At 34.3% G+C, this 8,502-nt stretch overlaps 1 long non-coding RNA gene across 1 annotated transcript; it reads left to right on the top strand.

Moving 5' to 3' along the window:
• The first annotated feature begins 534 nt into the window (after nt 1-534).
• Nucleotides 535-8,270, top strand: LOC122071093. Its single transcript, XR_006138054.1, has 3 exons — nt 535-788; nt 946-970; nt 7,964-8,270. It is a non-coding gene; the product is annotated as an uncharacterized LOC122071093 (long non-coding RNA).
• The last annotated feature ends 232 nt before the right edge of the window (nt 8,271-8,502 follow it).

Genomic DNA, 8,502 nt, shown 5'->3' with positions numbered 1-8,502 from the left:
GCAATTTTAATTTGGTTTTGTATTTTAGTTTTAATTTGGTTATGAAAACGGTTATACTTTTGAACCATGACTGTGATAGACCAAAGGCTATAATGGGCTCAAGTTATGGGCCTTATGGCCATTGCTAACTCCAAAATTGTCTTAGCATGTACATATGTGATGATAAATTGTAAAAAACACTTACCACCTAAAAAAAATAAAAGATCTTGCAAAAAACACTTGTATTTTCAAAATTGAATATTGAAAAAATCCCACTTGAGTCTTAACGATACTACTATACTAGGGTTTTTTCCTTTTTTTTTGGTTTTTAGACAATTTGGTTCGGTTTCAATCCGTATTGATAGTTCTTACACCTAAAATCGAAACCGAATCGAACTGAGGAGTATACTCACATACTCAAACTGAATTTAAACCGAATTAAATCAGTTTGGTTTGGCTCAATCAGTTTCAATTCCCAATTCACACCCTTAGGGGGTGTTTAGTTCGATTTTTCCATCGGATTACATTCTAAGGATCCATGTTTCTCATTAAATAAAGCTGTCTGGTTCCCGTTTTCGGAAAAATGATCCGGACTCAGGGTGTTCCTTGGAACCACAAATTATACTAAAAGCCATGACTCAACTGGATTAGCCTGGATAGGTAAATCCAGAATCGAGTCAGCTGATTCCAGGGTTCATATAAAAACCCCAGGGTGTCTCCATTTATCGGGTTTTGCTATCTCACGTTTTCCTTCCTTCGACGAAAAACGATCGCAGCTGAGTGTTTTCTGAAAACCGAGCGCAGGCGAGGTGAGATTTCCCCTCTTCTTCTTTTGTGTTTTCTTCAGATTATGGAACTTCGGTTTCTACTTTTCCGGTTGTTAACTTCACATATGGGGTTTAGTTCTTATGTTTCCTCCTCGTTGTGCATGATTTACTTGTTTGCTTCGACGATCGACTGAAGAAGGTAGTAAAAATCCAGATTGTGTGAGGTATGGTCCTTTCTCTTCTTCAAACCTAGATGTGAAACCCTAAATTTGGGGGTTTTTTCATTTTTGTTGAAATCGGACTGAAGTAGTATGTGCCGTGGCTTATTTCATTTTGAGTTTGTTATATGAACCCTAGAAATCGGTGAGTATTCATTTCTGTTTTACTATATGAACCCTATATGGATTTTGGTTGTTCTGAAATGGGTGTATTTAGCAAAGACAAAAAGGAAATGAATAGAGATTGTTTATTGGGTTTTGGATGTTACTTACATTTCCCTATTGGGGTCTCCCCAGTTATACCAGCCTTTGGGAATGATAATATCGTCAATATATGTGTAGGCAAAGACTACCGTAGAGAAGGTACGCCATGCATTACCAAGATAGAGAGCTCCTGAAACCGTGACCTTGCAGTTCACAAAAGAGAACCCTGTGTCTTATAGTAATCTCACTCGGGGCTGTGAGTGCCCCATAGTTCTGATCTATTACATGTACATGACACCTCTACAGTCAAATTGACGGAGAGAAGAGAAAAAACCCATTCACCAACCTGATTGAAATTTGGGGGTTTTTAAGTTCCAGATAATTCAATTTTATAATAGGAAATTTGAGAACCACTTTCACTCATAAAATGAGAGACCATTGCCAAAGATGCAATCCACAGAGCCTTCTACGTAACAATCCTTAAAATAGTGTCTGCCCAGGTGATTATACAGTGTATCTTGGGCTGCCAAGAATTTACAAAGGCTGCTGATATCCTAAATGCTACTGCCTACTTTCCAGCTGCTCCTGGTGGGGATAGAGGTGTTGTGTTCTGCTTCACAAAACTTGTAATTATAGAGAGAGAGAGAGAGAGAGAGAGAGAGAGAGAGAGAGAGAGAGAGAGAGATGCTAATATTAGTGCTGAAGTTTAAATGAAAGAGAGGACCTATTTGGAATTTAACCTCAATAGTGATGTTTTTGGATATGAAATAAGGGGAATTGACAGCAAAAGTTGCAGAATTGAAGGGACCAATAGGTAGCCCTCTGGACCCAAGTGTTTGAGCTGTGCCCCCCCATTGGACTATGGACTTACCTGCTCCTGCTTCTACGGTTATGAAAGATTTGAATGGTATTATATTCACTTTCTCCCTGCAAATTTCATGTGGTAGAATCAAATCTATATCATTACCTTACAGTAACCCAAAAACAGAACAAATGGAGACGAGGAAAGAATGCTAAAAAAGACAATTCCATTCTACTTTATTATTTTGAGTCCAACCGGATTCCCATAAGGGCTTTGTTATAAAAAATAAAAAAATAAAAAAAATAAAAAAAGAAAAAAAAAAAAAAAAAAAAAAAACCAGATGAGAAATGAGATTAATGAGAAGACAAAGAATTAAAGACACTCACTTGTATACTCCTGCGTTGACCATTATAACAACTCTCACAAGATTAAAGAAGGGACTAATCCCAGGAGGCTCACCAACCGGATTAGATCACTTCTCTTTAACCCCATGTTCAGTTCTGAAAGTTGTTCTTTTTTTTAACTAATTTTTTCCCAACTTAAATTAATGTTCATTGTTAACGAAGAGGTGATGAATTCTAACTATTATGTTTTTATTGAAATGGTTTTGTTGTTGGGGATCCTTTATCATATTAAACATATGAATAACCATATAGTATTTAGAATACAAGAATCATAAAAGATATTTAACCATGAGTATAGTCCCTAAACCAAGATTAATAAAGTACTCCCTTCATAGATCTTAAAATGCATAACCATATAGATTTACCATATCTATAATAATTAATGGGACATCCATGACATGAACCATAAATGGGAATAGAGAAGTACCTGTGTAAGTTTAGAAGCCCCATGAGCATAGATCATAAACCTCTGTCTCATGTGATTAAACATTACTCCCATGAAGATGACAATGACGAACTACGCAAGTGGAGTCCTTCTACTGAGATCTTGTGCAGCTTCTTACTCTAGGGTTTCCTCTCTTTCTATGCACTTGTTCTTGTGAGAAAGCCGTGCTCCCAAAACAAATAAGGCATTAAGTGATGGCTGCAATGATCGTCAGTATTCTATTTATAATAAAATCCCTAAAACCCTATTCCACTCTCCCAATGGAAGGGGTTAGGAGTTTCTTAATTAGAGTGGGTCTATTATTGCATGGGCCCAATGGATCAATCGGTATCAGTTAAGCCCACATAAAAATTCTAACAATCTCCCACTTGGGTTATATTGATACTGATGTCTTTCCATTGATACCTGACCAAATAATCCCAAGACTGAACACCACTCAAACAAACTTTGATTCAATCAATAGTAGAAAATACACCCTAATATATAGCATATAACTATCTAATGTTACAAACAATAGAAAACTATCAATCCAAATCGCCTGGAAACATATATATAAAGAATTAATACCATACCTGTGATCACATGAAATATACATTTCCTTATAGGTCATTTCTTGATCTAAAGATCAGCCTACCTTGAAAACCTCACAGGTAGTAAACTTTGATATTAATTGACACTTAGGAAAATCGTCATTTTCTTGAATTAATATCTTATTTTGGCATACCGCTATTTCCATAGATTTAGATTAAATACCCTCATAAATCATAAACTTTGACAAACCGTCTGTGGTTAATCACCACTATCATAGATTTATGTTAAATACCACCATAAATCACAAATTTTGGCAAACCGCCTATGGTAAACCATCACTTATTTGGACCTAGGCTAAATATCGTCATAAATCACAGACTTTGGCTAAATACTGCCATATATCACAAATTCTGATGAAATATCTTCAATTACCTTGACTTGTCGCCAATTACTTTGGCTAAGCACTGCCAATAAATCTTAGCAGGCATAGCCTTTAAACTTTGGCTTTTACCACCATGATATCTTTGGTTAAATGAGATCATAAAACTCCCACTAACCAAATATATCAAAAACATCAATAACACCAATGTCAGAAAACATGGCTCTTGAGCACTTTGTCGATAAACTTAGATGACATCACCTTTGGAAAAATGTCACCTTTACCTTGAGAAATACACATTTGAACTGAATGTACCACTTTAGTGGATTTCACTCATTCTTATCATGTTTTTCACATTAGAGATAAATATATGTACAGAAGTGTATATTTTAATGTGTTTCTTATACAACCAAGGATAACACAAACAAATGAAACATAAATGTACATAAATAATTCAAAGAACAAAATTTAAGATAAAATCAATTCAAAATTACTCTAAAGCCATTATAAACTTAATAGGATAATAAAATTGTTCCTATTTCCCTTCAGTTGTGCTTTGATCAACAACAATACCTGTTTGGGTTCCCTGAGAGCTAAAACCAAATCAAGTAGCCTTAAAAATCTCAGGTATGAAACATATACACTAAATAACCGGGTTAGAAAATTTAATATGTACATCTAGCAGATAAACTACACAATAAATGTACATCTAGCAGATAAAACACACAAGAGTCACAACCGTAACTACATTCCTATCCTTTGGGCTAAGAATGCACTGATCCTCTTATAAATCCAAATTTACTGCGAAAATCAGTTACTTTTATCACATATGGGCTTAGAAATGTCTAAGTTATAATCATTTCCATACATGTATTTTTTTTAACTTGGATGACATCACCTTTGGGCAAATGTCACCAACTTTGCTGCACTTGAAAAAATCATAAAAGAATAGGATGTGCCACTTTGGTGGATTCCACCCAATCCTTTCATAGCTTCCTAGAAATATACTGTGCAGCATAAAATGTGCGAAAGTTCACACCCAGTTTAATTCTAACATATTTATCCATCACAGGGTGTTTCAAACAAAACATACAAGTACAAAATGAAATGAATATGAATTTACTATATATTTCAGCCATAAATAATTCTTTAATATCATGATAATAATAAATCAATATAAAACTCAAAATAGTTATTTTGCATGAAAAACAATATAGTACACTGAATTTATTTTCCCACTAGTAACCTAGTATACTGACATTCTACAAGCAACATCCTCCCACTGGCAGCCTAGTATACCGAATTTATCATTCCACTAGTCGATCCACATAAAATAGCTTAAGATCCATAATTCTATCCTCCCACTTGGTTCGACCAGCCATAAATTAATCCATTTATTAGAGAACACAATTCGTTAAATGTGATATACATATAACTTGTTCACATAAGCCCAAAAACAAAAGAAAACCAAACATTTATCAATTAATGTTCATAAATAGGTTTTCAAAGAACAATGATAATGTTTGAGAACTTGGTATTGGATTGATCAAAACCGATACTAATCCAACCTAACCAATCCGAATTGATCTAATAGGAATATAAAAATAACACATTAAATAAATATATAACCTATGGTCATAGTCATGAAACACTCATCCACCCTATTGCCATTGATCAACTGTCCAATACCTTTTAAGGTAAAAATCTTTGCTTTAAAAGCATAATACCAAACTATTGGTTTGGTTTTCCTAGTATAGAAAACTAGATATTTGAGGCAAATGTAGACCTCCATATTCTCAAGCCATTTTTAAAAACATTCAATTTAATGGTTCAACTCAAGGAAGAATAATCCATTTAATATTTAATAAATGCATATAACATCAATAAAATTAAAATCAATATTACATCACCAACCATTAAACATAACCAGAGTGTCAACTAAACTACATTCTCAACCTTTGGGTCTGGAATGCACTAGTCCACTTAAAAACTACAATGACCGTGGGAGCTCTTCATCTTCGAAAATTACTATTACTTTTGGATGAATAACAACTTCTAGGTTAAGGTCTGCCTAAAGTACACTTGCATTTATGTTTATCTTTGATAATGTCGCCTTTGGACAACCATTACCTAATTCCTGCGAATAATTTTCTCTATCTGTGAAAATAAGACAAAACCTTTGAGTTGCAAACCTATTACAGTAAACTTAGATTTTATCACTTTGGTGGGTTTCATCCATCCACTGCAATAACTTACAACTACACCTGACAACTTAAATTTGTGGGTTATTTAAACATAAACTAAACATCATTTAAATGTAAAAGAACAAGTATGTAACTATTAGCAAAATAAACATTACAGTGCTCAATTATCAATTACTTCATGAGTGTCAACCGTAACTACATTCTTGACCTTTGGGTATGAAATATACTGGTCCGCTCAAGTTTCTGCTATTACTGTGAAACTTCTTCTAACTTTCGAAAAGTATCGCCATCTTTGGATGGACAGCATCTTCTAGGTTGAGAAATTCCTATTTTGTTTTTCACTTGCTTTAACTTTAATTTTTCTTTGATAATGTCACATTTGGGTGAACATTAGCAACCTTGCTACCAACCATTATTCTCTGTCTTTTCAAACAAATAAGACCTTTGATTTGTATTCTATTACAATAAGGTTGAACTTTACCACTTTGGTGGATTTCATCAAATCTTACTGCAATAGTCTACAAATTCATTCCGGTAACTAAAAGTGGGATTGTTTAAACATGAATAAAAAAAATATTCATAAACTATCATTACCAAGAATAAACAAATTCATATTCTGATATACAAGTAATGTATGAGTTGATTTTCTTTTATTTCTTCCAATTAATAGAAAAATTATGAAGAATCATTAAACACCCATACTTGTAACTTATACAAAATAGATCATAAAAGTTGACCAAAACTAGGCTCATAATATATCAAAATGAAGAGCACAAAAAATTGGTCTCAACGCTAAAAAATTAAGGTGAAAAATTCTTCACCCTTTGCCCGTACGAGCCATTTGAAGTTGTGAAAAAAAAATTTACCCAAACCAACCGGTTTGGCCAAGCGGTCTAATCCAGTTCGAGCATATTAGTTCCGGGTCAAAAATCTGGGTCAAACCGGTTGTCTTCGGGTCGGATATCTGGGTTAAAATTCAGGTCAAATGGTCAACCTTTGACCGAGTCAAATAAGTTGGTCATTAGTTGACCCACTACACCTCCGGGTCAACTCGGTAGGGTTTCGAGTTGACCCGATGATGACTCATCGGTTTTTTTTTATTATTTTTTTTCTCTCCTCTGGTAGCCGGTTTCCAACGGTGCGTGCTGGCACGTCCGAAGGTTTTCGGGGACTTGTGGTATATCATCGCGACCGTCTTCTCATCTTCTACAACTTTTGTGAAGAAAGTTTTTTTTATCCAAAACCTTTAAGTTATGGTAAAATTATGATTTTCAAGATTTGGGACCCAAACCCTATACAAAATCAAAATTTTTTTTTTATTTTTCTTGATTCTAATATTATAAGGCTTGGCTCTGATACCAATTGTTGGGATCCTTTATCATATTAAACATATGAATAACCTTATAGTATTTAGAATACAGGAATCATAAAAGATATTTAACCATGGGTATAGTCCCTAAACCAAGATCAATAAAGTACTCCCTTCTAGATCTTAAAACACATAACCATATAGATTTATCATATCAATAATAATCAATGGGACATGCATGACATGAACCATAAATGAGAATAGAGAAGTACCTGTGTAAATTTAGAAGCCCCATGAGCATAGATCATGAACCTCTGTCCCATGTGATTAAACATTACTCATATGAAGATGACAATGATGAACTACGCAAGTAGAATCCTTCTACTGAGATTTTCTGCAGCCTCTTACTGTAGGGTTTCCTCTCTTTCTATGCACTTGCTCTTGTGAGAAAGCCGTGCTCTCAAAATCAATAAGGCATTAAGTGATGGCTGCAGGGACCGTCAGTATTCTATTTATAATAGAATCCCTAAAACCCTATTCCACTCTCACAATGGAAATAACTAGGAGTTTCCTAATTAGAGTGGGTCTATTATTGCTTGGGCCCAATGGATCAATCGGTATCAGTTAAGCCCATATAAAAATCCTAACATTTGTTTCTTTGTTCTCTGTTGATATTTTGATTCCAAGTCCCCCTTAATAAAAGAATTTAGTGTGCCAACAGTACCGTGTGCCAATAGTACCATGTGCCAACAGTACCCATGGCTACATCAAATGGGTTTGCCATAGCTAGAGATGCTACTCCAACAATTGTGGATGAAAGGAATATACAAATGGATCAGATGAAGGAAGTACTGAAAAATTTTACTGAAGAGATCCGTAGTATGAAGAATATCCTGAGCGTGATGGGTCATATTGTAATAGCTCTACTGGTAGTAATTTTTACATATTTGAATGTATAAGAATGTAGGTGTTTGAATTTCTAATGAACTATATGGTCCATTATTAGCAATGAAATGACAAGTTGTTTATATCGAGTTAAATCTTGAACGCATGTCTTCTATCTGGTCATAGGGGGAACTCTCATATTAAAAACAATTATCCACAAATTAATTATTAAAAACGATGGTGCTTACCAAGGTGGGGTGGGTACTTGTTCAACAAATATTAAAGAGGTCTAAAATTGTTATTTTTATTTTTAATTTAATATAATTTGCCTAGAAGATGCAGAGTATCCACATTTTTTGGGGTCAGGTCATTAAG

This window comes from Macadamia integrifolia, unplaced genomic scaffold, assembly GCF_013358625.1.
Source record: "Macadamia integrifolia cultivar HAES 741 unplaced genomic scaffold, SCU_Mint_v3 scaffold_189A, whole genome shotgun sequence".
In the NCBI taxonomy this organism is placed as follows: Eukaryota; Viridiplantae; Streptophyta; class Magnoliopsida; order Proteales; family Proteaceae; genus Macadamia; species Macadamia integrifolia.
Note: the sequence above shows the minus strand (reverse complement) of the source record. Positions and strands in the feature narration are given on the sequence as shown.